A 25,684-nucleotide genomic window follows, 5' to 3' on the forward strand; every position below is an offset into this window, starting at 1 on the left:
AGTAACTAAGTGCCTTGGAATTTTAAAATTTCTCCTCTCTTTGTTAACAGAATTGGTTAGTGGGAATTAGGCTTTCTGTGGGTGTTTAGAAGAGGTTTTCTTCTGGTTCTTTCGTAGCTCTCTGTCCACCTTACTGCATTGCATTCTTTCTGGCGAAGGAGAGACTTGAGCAGGAGTCCAGATGGGGGATGCTTTGGGCCCAGACTCTTGCAATGAGTGTGGGGATGTGGATTGCTGGGAAACAGCTGATTTAAGACATGCTTCTAAGGGGGAAAGAGTAGCTCTTCTCACACAGCACTCCCTGCTTATTACCCCCTGCTGCAAGGATCAGTGAAGGGGGGGGGAGGGGAGTCTCCCTATGCTTTCTTGTAAGTAACATTAACAGTGACTAGCCTGGCCAACCTGTTAGACAAGGCGAACTGAATTATGAGCCACTTCCTTTGGTTTGTGGGTAGGGAAGGTGACAGCCTAGAAGGAGCAAGAATATTAGGAAGGAGCCTCTGCTCAAAAATATCCTCTCCGTATTTTACCAACGGGACACTTACCTGGGTTAAAAAGATATTCTTAAGACAGCTGATGACCTCTGAAGGGTGAAGCCTATGGCTGACTCACTATGAATAAATACTTCTACATTCTTGTTTCTCAATTACTCCTGGCCTGAGTGAGGCATCCTTGAAACTGCTTCTCAGACTGTGGTAGGCACTACAGGTTATCCCTGCAACAGCCAGCCCCAATCCCAGTTTTGCCTTGTTTGTTGTAGGTTAGAAGTGTCAGAGTTTTTCCCAGCCCCTCTTGAAGTTAGGGATGGGCCTGTGGCCTAATTCTGGCTGAAAGGAAACCTACTGGGGGCTTCCTTGATAAAGGAGGGCGGCACAGAGAAAAAAGTCCCTTTTCCTTCCAATCCTTCTTTCCTGCTTGGAATGCTGGTCATTTAAGGGCTTGATACTTGGAACAACTGCAGCCTTTTTGCCACCACGAGGGGAGAAAACACTAACAAGTTGAGCATGGCTAAGTGGGATACGGGAAGAGTCTGGTCCTCAATAACTTGGTTATCAAGCAACAGCACCAGCTCTGGAACTGCCCACTTTAAATCTTGTTCTGTGATAAGTTTCTAACATTTGTACCATTTTTAATTGAGCATTTCATTACTTATTAATAATGATAGCAAATACTTATAAGGTACTTGACAGTGTGCCAGGCACACTTTTACATTTACGAACTCATTCCTATTAACAGCCTCATGAAAAACTTCTTATTTTGCAAGTGAGGAAATTGAAGCACAAGAGGTTTAAGTGTCTTGCTTAGGGTCACCTGCCCAGGTAATCTGGCTCCAGCATTCCCAGTCTACACATTCTTTTAACTGGAAATCATTCTTTTAACTGGAAATCATGCACAGGGTAACCAAAAAAGAGGTTTGCAATAGATGAGACATATTCTAGATAAAAGCTTTTAAATGGTGTTGAACCAAACTGTTCAAAACTCTTTAAAGAGATTTTTTTAAAAAGATTTATTTATTTATTTTGAGGTGGGGGTTGGGGGGAGACTGTGCTCGCACGCACATGAGTGGAGGAGGGGCAGAGGGAAAGAATCCCAAGCCCCACTCAGGACTTGATCCCACAACCCGTGAGATCATGACCTGAGCTGAAACCAAGAGTTGGATGCTTAACTGACCGAGCCACGAAGGTACCCCTTAAAGAGCTTTTAAGTGATGTTTTACCTTGAGCCCAGAGCCTGGCAATTAAGATCAGCGGTCTCATTCTGGGGTAGGCTTCATGCACTTTGTCAGCCGCTGACATCCTGTCTTCTTGTTCAGGCACTGACCACCTGTGCCGATGTCAATGGCGATTCTTAAGTCAGGAGCACACTGGAGTAGAGAACCCATCCTATTCTGTGTTAACCTCAGTTAACAGTACCACCAGCCACCCAGTCTCCCTTGTATTGAGCAACTTCAAAGTCACACTCTATTTCTGCCTCCCCCTCAGCCTCCACATCCAGTGTTTACCACATATTATCTCTTCTCTTTCAGAAATGCTTCTCAAAGTCAGCTCTTCCCACTGCTACCTCCCATTTGGTCCCCTAACCTGTTTTTCCTTACTCCCAAGTTACACACTACCTTCATACAACCTCCCGTTACCTTAAAAGTACAACACACACAAACACATGTGGGGCGCCTGGCTGGCGGGCTGAGTCGATGGAGCAGGTGACTCTTGATCTCAAGGTTGTAAGTTCAAGCCCCATGTTGGGTGTAGAGATTACTTAAAAATAAAATCTTGGGACGCCTGAGTGGCTCAGTCGGTTAAGCATCCGACTCTTGATTTCGGCTCAGTTCAGGATCTCAGGGTCGTGGGATCAAGCCCCGTGTCAGGCACTGCACTGGGCGCGGAGCCTGCTTAAGATTCTCTCTCTCCTTCTCCCTCTGCCACTTCCCCCCCTCACTTGCTCGTGTGCGCACTGTAAATAAACATAAATAAAATCTTTTGAAAAATAAAAATAAGATAGAAGCACAACACACACAATACACCCGTGTGGCCCCCTGTTGACTACAGGGGTGACTCCCCACTGAGTGTGGTACAACAAGGCTCCCCATGCTCTAGCCCCAAACTCTCTGTCCATCTACCTTCCCTCCCCCAAATCTGGGCTGCAGTTTCACATCCCTTTGCTATTTCTCGAACATGCTAGGTACTTTCATGAGCCATGCTATTCCCTCTGTTCATAAATACCCTTCTCTTTTTTTCACCTGGCAAATTTCCACTCATCTCTCAAGACTTAGCTCAAACATCGCCTCCACCACAGTCTTCCCAGAGTCTCCCAGGAGAGTATTCTTCCTCCCAGATTCCTGGCATGGCTGTTGATTTGTACTGTTAGCAAGACACTCACATATAACATATCAGTCTATATATTCCACCACTGGACTGATATGTTAGAGAGCAATGTTAGTCTGAGTCCCCCATTCTTAATAGTGGGCCTGACACAGAGTAGACACATGACAAATGATCATGTGTGAACTTTAAAGCCTGTTCGTTACAGTTCATTCCTTTTAGCGATGGACGGTAACACGATCGGCTATACATGCAACAGCTTCTATATCATGGAGAGAAAACCCAGTCAAGACCCCACTACATGCCTTTTTTGGGAGAATGGGATACAATCCAGGTATATGGCATTGAAGTGCATACTTTTATTTTAACTAAAACCATGTGCTGACGATAAGCATTTTGGTTTTGTTTATTTCTCTCTTTAGAACTGAGGTAGCACACTTTGGTCAGCCTGTAGAGAGGGTGAGCTGACAGAATTTGTTTTTGTTTGTGCCCTTATATTTTTGGTTAATTTATTTCATAAATTTTTTTTTAAGATTTTATTTATTTGTCAGAGAGAGCAAGAGCACAAGCAGGGGGAGGGGCAGAGGAAGAGGGAGAAGCAGGCTCCCCGCTGAGCAGGGAGCCTCACATGGGGCTCCATCCCAGGACCCTGGGATCATGACCTGAGCTGAAAGGCAGATGCTTAACTGATTGAGCCACTCGGGTGTCTCTATTTTCCATTAATTATTTTAAAGGTAACTTTTAGAATACCTCTACAGCCACAATCAGGCTCAGAATCTAAGCTACCTGTCCCCAAATTATGATGTTGCTTAGCAAAAGAGTCAAAACCGAAACCAAGAGCTCTAGCCTTCAGATTCAATATTCTCTCCACCACACTTTACCACTTCAGCAGGAATGTGTCTCTATAGAAATAATGCATCTAGTATCACACTCACCCAGACGTTAAGGAGGTCCAATTTTTTAAAAAATATTTTATTTTTAAGTAATCTGTATACCCAACATAGGACTCAAACTTACAGCCCTGAGATCAAGAGTTGCACGCTCTATGGACTGAAACAGCCAGGGGGGAGGGGGGCGGAGGGTGCCCATTTGAGTTTGAATTTCATTGTACATTATGCAATTTATAATGTCTTTAGTCATATTTGTTTGCCATCTTTTCTCAAGGGAAATATCCATTTACATTTAAATAATCGAAAATAAGGACACATAGGACTTGTTAAAGACTAAATTCTGAATAAAAGACTAAATTCTGTCTCAATGATTATATTAAAATACTGTCTTTAGCAAGGGTCAACAAAATTACCTATGCAACCTTTTGTATTCATCTGTTTAAATGGACAATTTGTCTTCCCAGCAGTATGGAAAAGTGCCTGGAAGATTAGCACTTCCTCTTACATTTCTTTTTTATCTGTTAGTGTCATTTATTGCTTGCCACCTGTGGCTAGAGGCTCAGGCCTCTTTTTTTTTTCCTCACCAAGTCCTAATTACAGTGCATTAAAGGATAAGACAAATACAGTTCAGAGAATTAAAGGACTTGCCCAACCTTGCCCTCTGCCTTTCCATCCTTGCTTTTTCTGCTGCAACAACTCCTGCTGGCCTGTGCATTGGATCGGTGATCAGTAAGCATCTGTTACTTGCAGCATCTTGCAGACTTCTGAACCCCAAGGCTTAGGGCCTATCTTTTGTGGGATGAAGGGAAGCCCAAATACAGCTAGACAAAAATGATAAAAATTAGGAATGGTGGTGGGCTCTTCCATACTTTTGGCCTGTGCCGCCCCCATCTGTCTTGTTCTGGTCTCCTCCCCCCCCCCCCCCAGCACCGCCCTCAGCTCCTCAGGGCCTGAGAGCAATGTCCCCCCCCGCCCCCCCTCCCGCAGAATCCCCTCTGCCTTCTGTGGCATGGCTCCCACGGGAAATGGGATGCTTGAGCTGCCTGCCTTCTCAGAGCCTTGACCTGTTCTTACAGTCACTGAAAGCCACACGCTTGCAGAATCAGAGGAAAACCTTACCAGCTATCACAACACATACCTGACCCTGTACATTGGTGGGCCTTTTAATGCAGGCTCGTGCATAATCAACTTAAAAAAAACCAAACAAACCAAGAATGAAGAAATCTGAAAGGATACTGTGGAAGGAAGAGAAGTTGGAGCTAGCGTATATATGCTTATAAGTGAGGGAGGGAGGGAGAGTGGGGGAAAGAGAGGGTTCCAGGGACTGGGCAGATGAACCATGAGCCAGCAAATCGATGTCATTGGTTTACATTTAAGGGAAGTATACATGGGGCTAAATTGATCGGCCTTGGCCAGTGACTGCTAACCAGCCACGAGGGTGTTCACTCTGGCCTGACCAGGGCCAGTACCACACAGGCCCAGAGCTGCTACCGCACCTTCTCATGTTTGAGTGCCCCAGGGTAGAGAGGAACAGCGATCAATGTTTTCTTGCAGACAGCAAGGAGCTACCAAGGATCATCCCTTCCGGCCTGCCTCTGCCTTCCAGGTGGGCCTTATACTCCAGTCAGGTTCTACATCCTGATTTTCTTCTCGTCGCCTTCAGTCAACATCATCAGCAATCATAAGACCTGGTGGTGGTGGATGGCAGTGGGGGGCTGCCCCCCAGAAACTTCTTATCTTAAAAAAATGGGAGGGCTCCTGGGTGGCTCAGTTGGTTAGCATCTGCCTTTGGCTCAGGTCATGATCCCGGGCTCCCTGCTCAGCCAGGAGTCTGCTTCTCCCTCTGCCTCTCCCTCATGCTCACTCTTTCTCTCAGATAAATAAATAAAATCTTTAAAAATAAAAAAAAAAAAAGGAGGGGCGCCTGGGTGGCTCAGTCATTAAGCGTCTGCCTTCGGCTAAGGTCATGGTCCCAGGGTCCTGGGATCGAGCCGCTCAGTGGGAAGCCTGCTTCTCCCTCTCCCACTCCCCCTGCTTGTGTTCCCTCTCTCGCTGTCTCTTTCTCTGTAAATAAATAAATAAAATCTTAAAAAAAAAAAAAGGTGGAAAGCCCTTACTTTAGGAGGATTCATCCCCCCCCCCCCCCACCCACGCAGTGGCAATAACAGACCGATACCCCTGGCTGGATTTATGACCTATACTCCTCCCCTCTGCAGGGGAGAGGAAAAGGGCATGACTTTGAGAAAAACAAAGTATTAGGGGTTGATGGTGTGTGCTGAACTTTAAAATGTTAAATTATGGTGAAAAATATTTTGGAAGAGAAACTATCTTCGAAATTGTGCTACATAGTAAAGTTAATGGAGCCCATATGTCGTCTACTAAAACTTAGAAAAACAAACTAAAAACAATACTTTAGCGTCTGCCAGGCTGAAATGTGATCTACTCCTTAATATTCACTCAACCCAGAGTAAAATGCTTTAAAATGGTAATGATTCCAAAGTGCAGCCTAAGCTCAGTGGATAAACAACAGACCTCAAACACGACAGGGAGTGGGGGCTTATGTTCTGATCCCAGCTCTGGGCAAATCATTTAATCTCCTGGTTCTTTCTCAATTTTCTCAGCTCTAGAATGGGGATGTCAGTGTTTCACAAGGTGTTTACAAGGCATCCTAAAATGATTGAAAAGCACTTTACAAATGTTCAATCGCCGATGCTTTCTTCATAACTTGGCTTTATAACATCCTTCACTATTCATTCAGTGATGTGGAAATAAATAAAGACACGCCAAATGAGCACAGAGGCTATTTATTCAGAGCTTGCTATAGTAAGGGAGTCAGCCAACATCACTTGCCTTTGGCGGAGACTCGAGCCAGGCTTTGGACTAGCTGAGCCCTAGAGTGGGAAAGAGGGAAGGCTTCAGATAATCCCTAATTGGAGTTTATTGGCAATGCGGAAGGTGGAGATGGGCTATCTAGAAGTGAATGGTTTGGGGAGCATATTTGGCTTTCTCAGGTTGGTCCTGGTTGGAAAGGGGGTAGGGATCCTGAGTTGGAAGCCAAGTTGCGTGGCTTGTTCAGCTGATTGCAGCAGAGGTAGTGGGTCAGAGTTCTGCTGTCATATAGGTCATATATTTGGCAATTGCCTATTTGTATATTCAATCTCTCTGAATATACATGGAAAATGAGAGGTGGAAGGGATCCAAATACGCACTGATACAACTAGGTACCTGCCTAGTAGTCTTGGAAGTAGCTAGTACTTTTTATACCTTTCAATCACTTTTGGAAGCAGCAAATTTCGAAGAGAGACTCCTGAACTAATAGAATTCCCTTTCCAGAATCAATGGGCATACCACCAGGCTCGTAATTCGGACAACTGGGTTCTAGATGTGGTGGTTCTATTGTGTCCATCCCCCAACCCCAGCCTGAGACCAGTCACATAACCTACCAGTTTCCTTGCAAATAGGCTGCAAATTCCTATCTGGGTCGCGTATCTCATCATTTGGTTTTAAAAGTGGCTTGGGGCACCTGGGCTGGCTCAGTCGGTGGAGCGTGTGGCTCTTGATCTCGGGGTTGTGGGTATGAGCCCCATGTTGGGGGTATAGATTACTTAAAAATAAAGTCTTAAAAAATAAGTGGCTTAATGTTTGTACAAGGACCCTATAAAGCAGGTATTTTGAACTCTACAAAGCAGGTATTTTAGGAGGCATTCTAGAAGTGTGAGAAGGAAGATTATGCCTTTAGAGTTTCACATAGTGAACTAGAACCTTAAACATTTTCCATGTGTCCTGAGAGAAGACTGGCTGACACTCCCTCAGACTCACCATCTTTCCCATCTCTACCTCCATTAAAGCCACACCTCTGCTTCTCTATTTCCTATCTCAGTGACAGGACCAGTAGAAACCCGGGAATTTCTTTAAGCCCCTAGAGAAAAGCGGTGTACTTGATTTCTACCTCTCACTAATTCACCCTTTTATCAAAAAACAACGTTTTTGGATAATGTTTAAGTTTCTTACTGTTATTTTTAAGTGAAATTTTTAAATATTGTTGAAATTTTTCATTTTTAACTTCTAATATAGTAAATTTTGATAGCTATAACCAATATAAACAAAATCTCTTTAGGTCTTCAATAATAGTTAAGGGTGTAAAGGGGTCCTGAGACTAAAACATTTGTTCATCACTGCTTTAGATAATATTACTTTTTGTCCCAGTAATCTAGAACATAGAATTGCACATAAAAATTCATGTATAGTATGTTCATTGCAGCACTTTTATCAGTATAATCAACTCAAGCCTCTGAACAGGATTCGTTACATATTCATATTACATTCATAAGGTAGAATATTATACAGCTACTGAACATGTTTTCAAAGAATTTTAATGAATACAGGGGCGCCTGGGTGGCTCAGTCGGTTAAGCAACAGCCTTCGGCTCAGGTCATGATCAGGTCATGATCCTGGAGTCTCTGGATTCGAGTCCCGCATCGGGTTCCCTGCTCAGTGAGGAGCTTGCTTCTCCCTCTAACCCTCCCCCCTCTCATGTACTCTCTCTCTCTCTCATTCTCGCTCTCTCAAGTAAATAAATAAATCTTTTAAAAAAAAGAATTTTAATGAATACAGACAACTATTTTGGACAAAGCTGCCAAGAATACACAGATGGGAAAGGATAGTCTTCAAAAAATGGTGTTGGGAAGATGCTGTACCTACATGCTAAGAATGAAGTTGGATGATTATTTGACAGCATACACAAAAATCAACTCAAAATAGATTAAAGACATAAATCTACTACCCCAAACCATAAAATTTCTAGAAGAAAATATAGGGGAACCTCCTTGACATTGGTCTTGGCAATGATTTTTTGGACATGACACCCAAAGCACAGGCAACCAAAGAAAAAATAAACAGATAGGACATGTCAAACTAAAAAATTCTGCACAGCCAAGGAAACCAGGAAAAGGCAAACTATGGGATGGGAAAAAAATTTGTAAATCACATATCTGATAAGGGGTTAATGTCCAAAATATATAACTCTTATAACTCAATAGCAAAAACAAAAACAAACCAAACCCAAAAAACCTGATTAAAAAATGGGCAAAGGACCTGAATAGATATTTTTACGAAGAAGGCAAACAAATGGCCAAGGGGTACACAAAAAGGTGCTCATCATCACTAATCATCAGGGAAATTCATATCAAAACCACGATGAGATATCACCTCACAGCTGTCAGAATGGCTAGTATCAAAAAGACAAGAAATGACAAATGCTGGCAAAGATGTGGAGAAAAGGCAAGGGTTGTACACCTTGTGCACTATTGGTGGGAATGTAAACTGGTGCAACCACTTTAGAAACCAGTATGGAGGTTTCTCAAAAAATTAAAAACAGAACTACCATTTGATCCAGCAATCCCACTTCTGGGTGTACTCCCAAGGAAAATGAAATCACTATCTTGAAGAGATATATGCACCCCCACGTTCGTTGCAGCATTATTTACAATAGCCAAGATAGGGAAATAATGTAAGTGTCCATTGACAGATGAATGGGAAAGAAAATGTGGTATATATCTACATATACAATGAATATTATCCAGCCTTTAAAAAGAAGGAAATCCTGCCATTTGCAAAAATGTAGATGAACATAGAGAGCATTATGCTAAGTGGAATACATCAGAAAGAGAGAGACAAATTCTCCATAGTATCATATATATGTAGAATCTAAAAGAAAGAGAAAGAAAAGAAAAGGAAAGAAAAAAGAAAAGAAAGGTCAGATTTGTAGAAAGAGTAGAACAATGGTTACCAGGACCTGGGCGGGGGTGGGGTGGGAGGGGGGAAGTGGGGAGATGTTGGTCAAAGCATACAAACTTTCAGGTGTAAGATGAGTAAGATTTGAGGATCGAATGCACAGAAGAGTGACAATGGTTAATAATATTGTATACTTGAAATTTGCTGAGTAGATCTTAAGCATTCTTACATACAAAAAAAAGATAACTGTGAGATGATGGATGTGTTAATTTTATTTTTGATCAATTTGATTTGATTTCAAAATGTATATATATATCAAATCATCATGTTGTATATTTTAAATATATTGTAACTTTATTTGACAACTATACTCCAATAAAGCTGGGAGGGAAAGAATTCTAATGATACAAGGAAATTCTAGCAGGATAATATTAAATGAAATATGAGACCATATTAGGTATTATCTCCATTTTGCATATTGTGTGTTTTTGTGTGCATAAAGGTGTAAAGAAAATTTACCAAATACACCAAAACACTCACAGTGATTATCCATCTTTGGGTTATCGGACTTTGGGTGATTTTGTTTCTTTATACTAAATACTGTGATACTAAAATATCATTTTTATAATTAGAAAAACACAAAAATTATTTTTTAAAAGTTATAATACCATATATGTTTTTATTTATATTTTTATATATAAATATTATATATAAATGTATTACATATATATGTTATATATATATATATTTTTTTTTTTTTTAAGTAGGCTCCACACCCAGTGTGGAGCCCAATGCAGGGCTCAAACTCACAACCGTGAGATGAAGACCTAAACGGAGATCAAGAGTCAGACACTTAACAGACTAAGCCACCCAGCTGCCCCCCACATTTATATTTTTAATGCAAAGGCTTCCAGTCCCCCCCAAAAGATAAGGATCCACAATTTACATTTTTTTGGAGAAGGAGCATTTGCAACAGCACTTATAAATATGAAAATTTACGTAGCCACTGCTTCAATATCCAATCATGTGTCTGGAGTCTGAACAGTCATCCCTTTCATTAAACATGTCTTTCAAAAACTCCGACCAGGACAGGCCAGAAATCAGGCATACCAATGGGAATAAGTGGAGGCCCTGGCCTGGACATAGGTGCATGGCTAAGGATGTAAGCCTTGAAGAAAATACCAAAACCAAAAGATAAGCCTAAGGGGAAAAGACGATGGACTTTGACGTCTATAAACCAAGTCACAGTAGAATCTGAAGGTCAGCCCAAACTGGGGTGGAGCAGGCAGCAGCAGGTGATTGGAAGAAGGCCAAAGAGGCCATTGGCAAGAGGGAGATTCAGCAGCAGGGACTCAGGCACCAACTCCAGGTACTGGAACTTACAAGTGATTTGAGGCAAAGAAGGAACCAGCGCATGTGGTCCCTCAGTTCAAGAGACTGTGCATTAAAATGGGAAAACCTTGATTTCAGAGACATACCTGAAAGACCTAGCTCAGACATACTCAGTTCAGCCAAGTGACTTTGTGCTAATTTCTACCTCACAGGGTTATAGTGGAGATAGAATAAAACATGGCAGATGAAATATCCAGCCCAGATCCTACAGAATAGAAATAAATTAAAGTCACTACTGTTATTATTGTTAGCGCTTTTTCGACTTTCATCAAATGGGGACTTGGGTGTATGTAGTTAAGAACCAATGTTCCTTGGGGTGCCTGGGTGGCTCAGTTGGTTAGGCATCTGACTCTTGATTTCAGCTCAGGTCATGCTCTTGGGGTCGTGAGATGGAGACACCGCCCCCCCCGCCCCCAGACAGGCTCCACATTCAGCATGAGTCTGCATGTCCATCTCCCTCTTCTCCTCCCCTCCCCCCACCACTCCTGCACATGTGCTCTCTGTCTCAAGTAAATAAATAAAATCTTTAAAAAAAAGAAAAAAGAATCAATGTTCCTCCCAAACATTTTGCCTAATGGACCAAGTCTAGAAATTCTTCAGTAAAATGCACCTGGGACACAGGTCCCTCTAGACCTGCAGGAACCTAGGTCGAGGGGACCTCATAATGACATGCGGCTTATTTTATCTTTCAGCAAATCTTTTTCACCTGGAGCACCAGCTTCTTCTCGGTACCACACCTGTATGGGCAGCCTGTAAAAACGAGGCTTTTCTGTCTTTATTGGTCTCTGTTGGGATAGGAGGGGTTCAAAGCAGAGTTCACTTTCTTCTCATAAGCTTTAAATCATAGCGTTCACAAACATTATACATTTTATGGTTAAGAAACAGAATCACACATATAGATCATGAATCATACCTTAATCCGATTGGCTATATGTTATATAACTCAGTTGAAACCTTTTGGGGAGGGATTATAAATGTTTACCTTCAAATTTCCAACATTATATCAACCATAACAGGAAGAAGAAAGGGAATTTCCCTCCTGATTTTTATGCCCTTCACTCAAAGCTGAGAAAATATGCCCATATCTTTTGCTGCTACCTGTGTTGGATCCTGTGTTCCCAGCCTTGTTTACCTATAGGTTCCAGCTCAACTCCGCCCTGATCCTGAACTAAAATAAGACTTTGGCACAACTAGTAATTGCTCTTCAGGCTGTGTGTGGACTTTAAGCGCTAGGCATAATTAGACCCACTATAGTAATTATTTTTCATTTTTTCCACTGCCCAGCATCCCTTCTGCTTCTTTTGACAACACCAGCCTATCTTTTTTGGTGGGTGTCAGGGATAGGAAGGGGCAAAGTGGGGGAACCATTCCTCCCTGGCTCCATATAGTCATGGTGGAACTCTCACAGTGCTCTGCTTCCCTCACATGGGGATAGGAAATGTGTTTATGAAATAAGACTTTCAAACTCCAGATATGTGATTGGCTATTTAAGCACTGGCTGTACCAACCATCCCCTGAGATTCCGATTCAATTGGGGCCAGGGCCTCAGTATTGCTTAAGTTCCCCAAGTGGTCCTAGCGTGCAAACAGGGTTGAGATCCGTAGGATCAGGGTAAGCAAGCCATGACAGTAGACCCTGAGAGCTCCTGTCTCTCACTAACTCAAGGGACTCTCTTTCCCTCTGCCCTTTCTCCATTTTTCTCCCTCTTGAATTTCTATCTGGCTTATAAAGTGGATATTTGTGCTCTGAAGTTAATAGAGAATTAAGGTTTTTGATTTTAAAAAACCCACCAGGGGCACCTGGGTGGCTCAGTCGGTTGAATGTCTGACTCTTGGTTTTGGCTTGGGTTGTGATCTCATGGGTCATGGGATTGAGCCCCATATCAAGCTCCCCGCCCTCTGCCCCTCTCCCCATTTGCAAGCATGCACATGCACTCTCACTCTCTTGCACGTTCTCTCAAATAAATAACGGGGTGCCTGGGCGGTGCAGTCGGTCAAGTGGCCCAGCTCTTGGCTCTGGCTCAGATCATGATCTCACAGTCCTGGGATTGAGCCCTGTATCAGACTCTGTGCTCAGTGGGGAGTCTGCTTTTCAGGATTCTCTCTCTCCCTTGCCTTCCGGCCCCACCCCGTGCTCTCTCTCGCTCTCGTTCTCTTTCTCAAATAAATAAATAAATCTTAAATAAATCTTAAAAAAATAAAATAAAAATCCCACCAGAGCATGGGGGATCATTTATGACATTTTTATTATTCTCAGACCCAACTGCAGGTTTGTATTCTTTAACAGACTCTACAGTTCCCAATATGGCATATTTGTGTTAACAGAAAGATTATTCTGCGAGTCTTGTGAGAAGGAGACTAGTAATGAGAAGCAGAAAGGAAGTTTGGAGGCTGTTTCCACAGCATAGTGGGCATATTCTGATATCCTAAAGTGAAGGGAGACCTGCGGCCCGGTAAGATTAAAATGAGCCTTGTAATTCTGTAAAAAAACAGACACACTCTTCTCGTTTTTGTGTTATCTGGACACCAGGATTTTGCTTTAGAGACTTGTGCAGGCCTCATATGGTTCTGGAACTAGATCTAGCTATATATCCAAAACATATCTTTTTAATTCCTTCAATCAAGACTTTATAAAGATAATAGACAAATGGATGTGTTTGAAAAGACTGAGCCCATGCTGTCTCATGCACACCCCGCCCAGTTTACCCTTGCAGAGGTTTCTGTGTAACAAAGTCGAACGTGATACTTTGTGTGGAGCATCATTCAATGTCTGGCTGGCAGCAGCAGCTGGAAATTACTGTTTAAACACTTCAGGCTCACTGATCCATGGGCTACCGAGGTGCAGGGCTGAAAGTATTTAACTCCCTGTCTGAGGTTAGCCTTCCACCTGTTTCCCAGTTCAGTGACAGAGACACCTGTTGTAAAGGCAATCTGAGTTCATAAAAGCCAATGATCTTGGCCAATCTACAATTTTTATTAGTGACATTTGAAGGCAGTACTGTGACAATTTTTTCTCCTTTCCCTCATCCATTTAACACGCAGCGACGGAGCAACGTCTTGGTGTCAGGCATTGTGTTAGGAACCGGTGATTCAAAGACAATACACCATTATAAGAAGTTGTGCCATGAATGACCCTAGAAGTATGAACAAAGTAGCACAGAGAAACAAAGTTTTCTTAGGAAATTCAAGGCTTTGTTTTTTTTTAATAGGGGAAGTCATGTGCAAGTTGGGTCTTGAAGAGTAGATACATGGGAGTTTCCCTAAGAGCAGGTAGACAGTGGTACTCCAGGCAGAAAGAATAGTATGTACAAATGCATATGAGGGGAAAAAGCATGGGAACTTTTTTTTAAGATTTTATTTATTTATTTGACAGAGAGAGATACAACGAGAGAGAGAACACAAGCAGGGGGAGTGGGAGAGGGAAGCAGGATTCCCGCGGAGCAGGGAGCCCTGATGCGGGACTTGATCCCAGGACCCTGGGATCATGACCTGAACCAAAGGTAGGCCCTTAACAACTGAGCCACCTAAGTGCTCCCAAAGTGTGGCAACTTTGAGAGTAGTGAGAAATTCAGTGTCTAGTGCAATGGGTATTGCGAATCAGGTTACACATGAGACTAGAAAGGTAGTTTTCTGGAAGGGTTTTTGTAAGCCTGCTTGAGAGTTTAGATTTTGGTCTAGGAGCACACAGAGTAAAGTCATTTCTGAACATGATATGTTTTTGTTACAAAAGAAAATCTACCGGCTGTATGAGGAAAAGACTAGAGGTGAGAGGCAGAAAAGGCAGCCTCAAGGCTCTTTCTAGAGCAACGGTTCTCAACCAGGGTAGATTTTTGCCTCCAGGGGATGTTTGGCAATGGGTAGAGACATTTTTAATTTCATGAGGGGGGTAGAGGGTCACGAGGAGCTGGTGGTGGCAGTATACCCTGAGTAGAAGCCAGGGATGCTACTAACATCTTACAACGGACAGGACAGCGCACACACCCCCACCCCCAAAAAGAATTATCCAACCCAAAATGACTACAGTACCAAAGTGGAGAAACTCTGTTCTAGGCTGTAAGAGGACAAGCTGCTTCTTTGGGTTGCTGGATGTCTATCCCCTCCTCTTCTTTGGAAAAGCACCTTGATTTTTTTTCCTTTTTTTTGTTTTGTTTTGTTTTGTTTTGTTTTTTTGAGAGAGAGAAAGCGAGAGCGCACACACAAGCAGGAGGGGGAGGGGCACAGGGAGAGGGGAAGAGAGAGAATCCTAAGCAGGCTCCATGCCCAGCACGGAGCCCCGCTCGATCACACTACCCAGAGATCAGGACCCAAGCCAAAATCAAGAGTCCCACACTTAACTCACTTAGCCACCCAGGCACCCTATCACCTTGATTTTTTCATTCAGATGTTCACCTTTTACTATAAAACCACATGCTTCAGGGGAAGCCGACCCCACCCCCAACCACCGGAGGTGGGGCTGAATTGATTAAGCCAATCAGCTCATCCTGTTCCCCTAGTGTATTCATTTGGGTAGAGGTCAAGCTATGGTAACTAAGAGACCCCAAAATAGTGCTTTAAATAAGATGGAAATTCACTTCTAACTCTCAGGAAAGTGACTGGTCAGAGATCTGGGGCTAGCTGGGTAATGCTGTGCCACCTACTGTTAAGTAACATAGATAGCTTTCATTTTACTGTGACGCATCTCCTCCCGTGGTTGAGACTAAATCAGCTCCACCCTCTGGTTCTAACCTGCAGGAACAGCCAAGAGACAGTGCACTGCAAGCAGTTTTTGGTCTTTAAGGGGATAATCTAGAAGTAGCACACATCACTTTTCCGCCCATGCCATTGACTTGAACTTAGACCCATGATCATGTCCACCCAAAAGAGAAACTGGGTACTGGCCATGTTTTAAGCTGAAAGTGGAGAAAGTGCTGGTTCTTCTGCTAAAAGGAGAAAGGACAGTGTGGAGACTGCGGGGTAATTCATATCTTTATCACATTTAGACTGAGTCAGGGTTTGGTTGGGGAACATGATTTAATATAGGCCCATGAGATATGAAAAATTGTGAAAAAACACATTTTCTGGGAGCTTCTGGGAAAGAAGCTAGGAAAATTCAAATCAACCTAAAAATAACTTACAATGACCTGATATTTTTTTCTTAATTTATTAGATCTCTTCCTCCAAACTGCATTTTAATTCTTCAGGTTTCCACACTGTCCTATTTCCATTGGTGGAAATCACCATCACATTCTCCCTATCACAATGAATTAATACTTGACATTCTCTTTGTAGCCCCGATAACTAGTCCCTCATGAAATCAAAATTCTATTTTCTTGTCCTTTTTTTCAACAACTTTTCATATCATTCACATACCATACAGTTCCCTCATTTACAATTACGATTGCACCCAATTACAGTATACAATTCTATAGTTTTTAGTATATTCACAGGTAGGTACAACCATCACTACAGTCAGTTTTAAAACATTTTCATCATCTCAAAATGAAAGCCCACACCCTTTGGCTATCACCTTAAAAATCCCCATCACCCTCAACCCTAAGCAACCACTAATTTACCTTCTAGCTCTATAGATCTCCCTGTTCTGGATTTCATAAGAATGGGATCATGTAATATGTGGTATTTTGACTGGCTTCTGTCACTTAGCATACTGTTTTCAAGGTTCATTCATGTCGTAGCATGTATCAGTGCTTCATTCCTTTTTACTACATTTTGTTTATCCATTTACCAGTTGAAGGGCATTTGGTTTGTTTCTACCTTTTGTGTATTGTGACTAATGCTACCCTAAACATTTGTGTACATGTTTTTAACGTGGACATATATTTTCATTTCTCTTGGGCATGTAGCTAAGAGTGGAATTGCTGGATCATATGGTAACTCCATGTGTAAACATTTCAGGAACTGCCAGACTGCTTTCCAAAGCAGATGCACCATTTCATATTCTGACCAGTGGTGTTAAGGGTTCTGATTTCTCCATATCCTTGCCAACACGTATTACATAAAACTTTTTGATTCTAGCAGGTCTTCTCTCCTTTTCCAAGAGGCATCATCTAGTCTAAGTCCTCAACTGGTCCATCGGTCCCTGATTTCAAATCTTTTCTAGCACTACCTCTGTATTTGCCTGTTCCCAACCCCCAGTTACTCATAATGAGCACCTGGCTTACTCGGGTCTGCCTGGCCTTGCCCTCTTGCACCAGTGAAAGAGACCCATCGGGCAATGTGCAGGTGATGATCTGCTCCTGAGCTGCCCAGTCCTCCATACACACACTGAATTAGAAAACATTAAAATACCATGACCACAACATTGCTGGTAAAAATGTAATATAGTATAGCAATTACAGAAAACAGAGTGGCGATTCCTCAAAAATTTAAAAATAGAATTACCATATGATTTAGTAATTCCAATTCTGCATCTATACTTGTTTTGGTCCACTCCTGGGTGTATACCTGAGATATATCAACTTGACTGGGTCACAGGATGCCCAGATGTCCAGTTCAACATTATCTCTGGGTGTGTCTGTAGGGTGTTTCTAGATGAGATTAGTATTTGAACAGGTGGGCTGAATAATGCAGATGACCCTTCCCAATGTGAATGGTCACTATTCTGTCTGTTGAGGACCTGAATAGAACAAAATGTGGAGGAAGAAGAATTCTTTCTCTCTGCCTGACGGTTGAGCTGAGATATTGGTCTTTTGCTCTCAGAATGGGATCTACGTCATCAGCGCTCCTGCTTCTCAGGCTGTCAGACTTGGATTAGAACTACACTACTAGCTTCCCTGGTCTCCAACTTGCAAATGGCACATCATGGGACTTCTTAGCTTCCACAATCACATGAGCCAATTCCTCATAATAAATCTCGTTATAGAGGCACCTGGGTGGCTCAGTTGGATAAGCGACTGCCTTTGGCTGGGTTCATGATCCCAGGGTCCTGGGATCAAGCCCCGCATCAGGCTTCCTGCTCCCCGGGAAGCAGGAAGCCTGCTTCTCCCTCTCCCACTCCTCCTGCTGTGTTCCCTCTCTCACTGTTTCTCTCTCTGTCAATTAAATAAACAAATAAAATCTTTTTTAAAAATCTCATTATATATAATTTCCTTTATATATATAATTTCCATATATATATCCTATTGTTTCTCTGGAGGACTGTAATATAATATGCAAATGAATTGAAAGCAGGAGTTTGAACAGATATTTGTAAACCCATATTCACAGCAACATTATTCATAATAGCCAAAAAGTGGAAAAAACCCAAGTGCCTAAGTGTCCATCAACAGCTGAATGGGTAAACAAAATGTGGTGTGCACATTTGGAATGGAATATTATTCAGCCTTAAAAAGGGAGGAAATTCTGGGGCGCCTGGGTGGCTCAGTCAGTTAAGCATCCGACTCTTGATTTCAGCTCAGATCTTGATTTCAGGATCGTGAGTTCACACCCTGCTTTGGGCTCCATGCTGGGCATGAAGCTTACTTAAAAGAAATTTTTTTTTAAGATTTTATTTATTTATTTGAGAGAGAGAGTGAGAGAGAGAGTACAAGCAGGGGTGCTGCAGAGGGAGAGGGAGAAGCAGGCTCCTCGCTGAGCAGGGAGCCCAATACAGGGCTCAATTCTAGGACCCTGAGATCATGACTTGCTCCGAAGGCACTTAGTGGACTGAGCCGCCCAGGTGCCCCTTAAAAGAAATTTTTAAAAATATTTTTAGAAAGGGAGGAAATTCTGACACATGTTGTCACATGAATGAGCCTTGGGGACATTACGGTAAGTGAAAAAAAAACAGTTACCAAAGGACAGATACTGTGTGATCCCACTTATATGAGGAACTTAGAGCAGTTGAATTCACAGAAACAGGAAGTGGAAAGGTAGTTACCAGGAATTGGGGGAAGGAGGAACTGGGAATTATCTTTTAATGGATACTTCTCAGTTTGAGAAGAAGAAAATGTTTTGAGATGCATGCTGATGTCAGTTGTATAACAATGTAAATGTACTTAATGCCACTGAATTGTACACTTACGAATAGTTAAGATGGTAAATTTTATGTCATGCATATTTTACTACCACTAAAAATCATAAAAATCATTACTGTAAAATACATATTAATGAGGTATGATTGAGCCAGAAAGAGAAATGAAGTGCTGATATATGCTACTGTTACGGAACCTGGACTGGATCGCCTGACAGAAGAACCAAGCAGCACCCAGAGATCTTGGAGGATAGGAGGTTTATTAAACGCTGGTGGGCTCAGAGGAGAGTGGTCCCCAAGTTCTGAGCCCCCAACACAAACAAAGGGGGCAATTTATACACTTCTACCTCTGCATACTTGGCACTTCTGGCGTGTGTGCGAAGCGGGTCAGGTAGAAGAACCTGGATTGGTGTGCACGGGAAGCAGAGCAGGGACAAGAACCCAGAAGAGCCCTGGGGTAAGGACTGGGACTCTCTGGCTTCGTTGACCATCTTAGGACACAGATTTTCCTTATCATTACCCTCTTTGATGCTCCTTTAAACACCTAGTTTAGAGGGCATCATCTTCATCTTCTAAGGGACGATAGTAAGTAAGGAGTAACTGAAGTCTGATTTTAGCAATTTGAGTAGTGATAAACCTAGTAAGGGCATTAAGAATACGAGGACCAGATGCTACTATGAGGAGAAGTAATAGAAGGGGGCCGACGAGGGGGGCAAACCAGAAGAACCATTGTGAGAGGATATCCCACCAAGTTGTCCACTGGAGTGTTTCCCACCGGCGATGTACTCATTCCTGTAATTGGGCCAGAGTTTCTTGGACCACCCCTGACTCATTAGCATAGAAACAACATTCCTCCTGTAGGAAGAGGCAGAGCCCCCCTTGTGGGGCCGTGAGCCAGTCTAGCCTGCGCCTGTTTTGGAGGACCACTGAGGCCAGTGAATCGAGTTGGTGCTGCAGGGCCAGGGCCAACTGAGTGAGGGTGGAAAAATACACTGTGAGTTGTTGAGTTAGCCCCTGGTACTGAACCTGATACATCCCGATGCCAGTGGTGCTGAGGGCAACACCTGATGCAGCCAGCAGGCTCATGATAAGAGGGATGGCCTCGGAGGAGCGTCGAGGGCGGCTAGGAGGTCTCCATATGAGTGGGGCATCACTCCCGGGAAGGACTGAAAGATGGGGTAAGAGACTGAAAAGCGTGCATGATTGGTCGTGTGGGGTGATGCAGATGTATACACCTTGATCACAAGCCAGAAAAGAGTTGTTAGGCACACAGACCTGACTGTGGCCTGTGATGGGAGTGGAAGAGTTGCCATACAGTGGTACCGGAGCCAGAAAGGGATAATCTGACATCCCCGGTGCTGAGGTGGGAGGTGACACGGTAGATTGGTTGAGGATGACACCTTAGGTATTGGACGGGACCAGGCTTTATACAGATCCAGCAGTCAGACGCTAGGGGTGGATTTGAGTGGGTAAGCACTTGGTGGGAGGCGTTAATCATATCTAACAGTTGCGCTATAGATGCTTGCTGCGTGTGGATGGGGGACCCGGGGAAGCGCAAGTGTGAGTTATTTTCTGTCTGACTCTGGGGGTTGACTGTAAGGCTTGGAGTGAACATGGACTTAATCATAAATTTGGCCATGGGGTCGGTTCCCATAGGGTGATATTGGCCCAACAGGAGAATGATTCCTGTAGCCCGTGATGTGGCATTTGGTTCTAAGACTGAGAGGGTGAGTGGTATACAGTGATTGTTAGAGCAAGAGGATGGGGTGGTGTTGCATGACAAGGAAATCTGGATGTCACTGCGCTGTGTGAGGCACCACCACCTGGTGGACCATCGTTCCATTCCCGGCCAAGTCGCCACCCATGACTCACATCCCCAGGCTTGCGAGCAGAACTGAGGGCAGGTGTTTGGCTGTTGAGGCGTAGGGCCGCCACAGATGTAGATTACCTACCAGCCGGTAACCAGAGTGAGGACCATCGTAGGAATACCGTCTATGAGGTTCCCAGGAGGTATCAAGAAGCTGGCATCCATCAAAATGGAGGTTAACCTTTGGTGTGTGCCCATCCCAGGTGGAAGAAGTCAGTGGGGCGCTGGCGCAGGATTGAGGGGGATAAGCTGGAAAGTTGATTTGCCAGTAATGGTGATACAAGAATTTGCCCCCCCTTGCCTGGCCGGGAAAGCTAGAGGCAGTGAGGAGGAACAGCACACCAGGTAGCAGAAGACCAGGACTGACTGGGGTCAGGAAAACCATGGTGAAATGCGTTCAGGAGTAGACAGCAGACGGCCAGTAAAAGTGGGATCTATGACCTTAGGTAGAGGGAGCCATCATGGCTAACCCTTCAGCAGATGAAAGTGACAAGTGAGTGCAGTAATACACCCTAGGGACACCCAATAAGCAATGACAATAGTAAGCCTCTGGGGGAAGGTCCAGTCAGGAGGGGCAACAGTGTAGAGTCCGACTCCCAAGAAGAGGAAAATCACGCCAATGAGAGCCAGGGACCACGGTAGGCAGGTGTCCATCAGTCGGTGGGGTCTCGTCGAAGGTGAAGCCAGAGTGGGTTTGTGAAGTCTGGCTGGACCTTCCACTGGTGCGGCTCCTCGTCCCAATGATGAGCTTTCTTCACTCTGGAGTGGTGGACCCACGGGGTGACAACTGAGACCTTGAGGGCAGTAGGGGCGGTTAGAAAAACAGTGTGGGGCCCTGACAACTGTGGTTTGAGGGGGTCTTTCTTCCAATCTTTGACCCAAACTGAGTCCCCTGTCTGGAAGGAATGTTCCTGAGACCCTAAGGAGATTGGGGTCCTCTCAATGGTGTGCTTTTGTAATTTATTTAGGGTGGCCCCAGGGCCCAAAGCTGCTCCTTTATCCCTTTATCTCCAACCTGATGCAAGTTTCCTGGAAGGCTTCCCAAGCACGGGGGAGGCCATCCATATATTAATTCGAATGGGGAGAAACCTGATGTCCCGGGTGTGCAGCGAGCACACAGGAGAGCTGGGGGTAGCAGATCCGGCCATGGGAGGTTAGTCTCCCGACAAAACTTTGCTGAGGTTCCCTTGTGGGTGCGCCTCATTCGCTCTACTTTCCCTGAACTTTGGGGCCGGTAAGTGGTGTGGAGTCTCCAGGTGATGTTGAGAGATTTGGTCAAGACCTGTACAATGTCTGCCACAAATGTGGGTCCATTGTCACTATGGATTGTTAATGGCAGGCCGACCTGGGGCATGATCTCCCACAAGAGGACTTTAGCTACTTCCCAGCTTTGCTCTGTCCTAGTCGGGAAGGCTTCGACCCACCCAGAGTATGTGCATACTATTACTAGGAGATATTTGAACCCCCTGCTCAGCTGCACATCTGTGAAGTCTACCTCTAGCTCTTCAAAGGGGGTTGCTTCCATCCTCTGGACACCTGGCAGGGACTGTGGTACAGACCAAGCATTATGAAGTACCCACAGCCAATGTATAAACAAATGAGCACGGTTACGTAGTGCTTCTTGAGAAGGGCCTCTACTGCAGTTTTTCCCATATGAGTGAGTTGGTAGTATTCCTTGACTAGATGCCCTCCAGTTGCTGTTGGAACAAAGATGTGTCTGTCTGGCATCATCCGTCATCCCTTTTCAGTCAGAGTGGCTCCCTCAGCCATGCCCCATTCCTTTTCCTTTTTAGTGTAACTGGGCAGAGGGACTTCTTCTGGAGGTGTTAGGGCCATGGTGAGGGAAAGGGCTCTGTCCATATCCTCACTGGCTGCGGTCTTGGCTGCCTCATCTGCCAGACGATTTCTCCATGCTGTGGGGTCATCTCCTTTCTGGTGTCCCTTACAGTGCAGGATTGCTACTTCCTTTGGAAGCTAGATGGCTTCAAGGAGTCTCAGTATCTCCTCCTTGTTCTTGATAGCTTTTCCTGCAGTGGTTAGGAGGCCCCTTTCCTTGTAGATGGCTCCATGTATATGTACAGTAGCGAATGCGTACCAAGAGTTAGTATAGATGTTGACTCACTTGCCTTCACCGAGGGTAAGGGCTCGGACTAAGGCATATAACTCAGCCCGCTGAGCTGACCACCCAGCTGGTAATGCCTTAGCTTCTAGGACTTCACTGGTTGTGGTTACTGCATAACCCGCCTTCCGGGCACCCTCTTGTAGGTAACTGCTGCCATTGCTGAACAGCATGAGCTCTGGATTCTTTATGGCTTGATCCTGCAGATCTGGACAGCTTGTGTAGACCTCATCAGTTACCTCGGAACAGTCATGGCCTGGTTCCCCCTCTTCCGTGGGGAGAAAGGTTGCTGGATTTAAGGTCATTGTTTCGAGGGTGACCCGCGGGTTTTCGCAGAGGAGCCCCTGGTATGGTGCTAGCCGAGAGTTGGAAAGGAAGCAGTGTCCCTGTGCATTCATGGGGGACACAACTGCATGAGGGTTCTTGACATTAAGTTCTTGCCCCAGGGTAAGTTTGTCCACCTCCTTGATGAGTAGGACTGTGGCTGCCAGCACCCTGATGCACGGTGGCCATCCCACTGCCACGGGGTCCAGCTTCTTTGATAGGCAAGCAACTGGCCGTTGCCCGGGTCCAACATTCTGGGTGAGTACCCCGAGCACTGTTTTTTCCTTTTCATGCATAAAGAGATTGAAGGATTTTTCTACATCTGGTGGGCTCAGGGCTGGAGACCGGCCCAGGGCGGTCTTTATCTCTGTGAAAGCGGCTTTTGCTTCCTCAGTCCAGGCAGGGGGTTCTTGATCTGGTCCCCTTAAGAGATCATAAAGGGGTCTTGCTATTGCTGAGAACCCAGTGATCGAGATGGGGCAGAATCCTGCAGCCCCCAGGAATTCTCATAGGCCCCTTTTTGTCTGGGGCTGTGGCAGGGAGATGATGATCCTTTTCCTCTCGGCCCTAGTTCTCTTTTACCTTGGGTGAGGAGAAAACCAATGTATCGGACTTGTTGTTGGCAGATTTGTGCCTTAGGAGGGCCTTGATGCCTTTTGTGCAGACTTCTTATGTGTCACTGGCAAAGAGGAGGTCATCCACATACTGGAGGAGGGTGCATCATGTGGCCTCTCTTGGGAAGCTGACGAGGTCTGCAGCCAAGCTTCCCCAAAGAGGTTGGTGAGTGTTTAAACCCCTGCGGGAGGCGCGTCCAAGTCAGTTGCTTCTGGCGCCCTGTATCAGGTTCAGACCATTCAAAGGCAAATAGTGGCTGCTCTGTGGAGCTAAGCTGAGGCAGAAGAAGGCATCCTTCAAATCTGGGCAAGTGAACTATCTGGCCGACCCTGGGATTTGGCCGAGGAGGGTGTATGGATTCGGGACCACTGGGTACAGAGAGATGGTCACCTTATTGATGGTCCACAGGTCTTGAACTGGTCGGTATCCCCCTCCTGGCTTCTTGACTGGCAGGAGTGGGGTATTCCAGGCCAACTGGCACTCGACTAGAATACCTGCTTCTTTGAGTTTGGTCAGATGTTCTTGGATGCCAATCTTAGCTTCTTGTGGAAGGGGGTATTGCCTTTGCCTCTGAGGTTGGGCTCCTGGGATCAGTTCAACAATGATAGGGGCCCAATTACTGGCTAGTCCAGGTGGGTTGTCTTCAGCCCATACTGAAGGGATGGCAAGTCTGAACTCCGGGGGACTGCTCAGTTGGGCCTGGGCACAGAATAGCCTCCATTCTTCCCTTGGCGTGGTAATTGTTAGTATTAGAGACCCCGTCTCCTCTTGCCTTGGGTTCAATCGGAGGCTAGTGTGTCCAGTGGGCTCAAAGGTTATCTGAGCCCTAAGCTTGGAGAGTATGTCTCGGCCCAGGAGAGGGATGGGGCAATCGGGCAGATAAAGGAATCCATGTCGGACCTTGTGGCCCCCGAGTTCCCACTGGCGAGCCTGGCAAAAGGGCTATTGTATTGCCCGTGTCCCAGTGGCCCCAAGGACGGTCGCAGTCCTTTTGCTGAAAGGTGCCACTGGGGAGGTGACAACAGAGTGCTCAGCCCCAGTATCAACCATAAAATTCACTGGTTGACCCCCCACCTTCATTCTGACCGCGGGCTCATGGGGGCCAAGGAGGAAAGAGCCTGGTCCCCCTCAGTCTGAGTCCATTCCCACAGGGCCTGTGAGGTCCTCCTCTTGGGGTTCTTCCGTGTAGCGGCTGGGCTTTTGAGCCTTTCCCTGGTTGGGACATTCGTTTTTCCAATGCCCTTTCTCTTTATAGTAGGCACATTGATCCCTTGCCAAGGGGGTTCTGGGCTTCCCCCCTTTCAGTGGTCGCAGTCTCCCTGCCTTTGTGTTGTCCTTTTCTTTCAGGGCGGCGGCAAGGAGGCAGACTTTCTTTTTCATCTTTTTGTTGTCTTCCCATTTGGCTGCGACCTCCCTGTTCATGTAGACCTTATTGGCAATCTCTATTAGTTGGGTGATGTTCATCCTGGCAAAACTCTAGTTTCTGAAGTTTTTTTCTGATGTCTGGGGCGGCTTGAGCCACGAAGGAGTTGTTTACCATCTGTTGGCTTTCCTGTGCCTCAGGGTCAAAGGGAGTGTATATCCTGTAGGCCTCACACAGTCTTTTGTTGTAGTCCCTGGGGGACACCCCTGGTTGTTGAGTGACCAAAGATACCTTAGTCATGTTCATGGGTTTCTTAGCTCCTGCCTGGATTCCCTGGAGGAGGGCCTCCTGGTACCGGCGGATGTGGGCCTGTCCCTCAGTTGTGGTGACGTCCCATGCTGGGCGCTCTTCAGGTGCGGCTATGCTGGTGCGTGCTCTTCCAGGTACTGCCGTGCTCCTTTCATTATTCTCCTCCTTTCCTCTGTGTTAAACAGGGTGCGGAGTAACTGTTGGCAGTCTTTCCAGGTTGGTCGATGAGTCTGGAAGAGGGATTCTATGAGGGCTACCATGGCCTGTGGTTTCTCAGAGTAGGATGCGGTGTTATGTTTCCCGTTG

Source organism: Zalophus californianus, chromosome 9 (genome assembly GCF_009762305.2).
Source record: "Zalophus californianus isolate mZalCal1 chromosome 9, mZalCal1.pri.v2, whole genome shotgun sequence".
Taxonomy (NCBI): Eukaryota; Metazoa; Chordata; class Mammalia; order Carnivora; family Otariidae; genus Zalophus; species Zalophus californianus.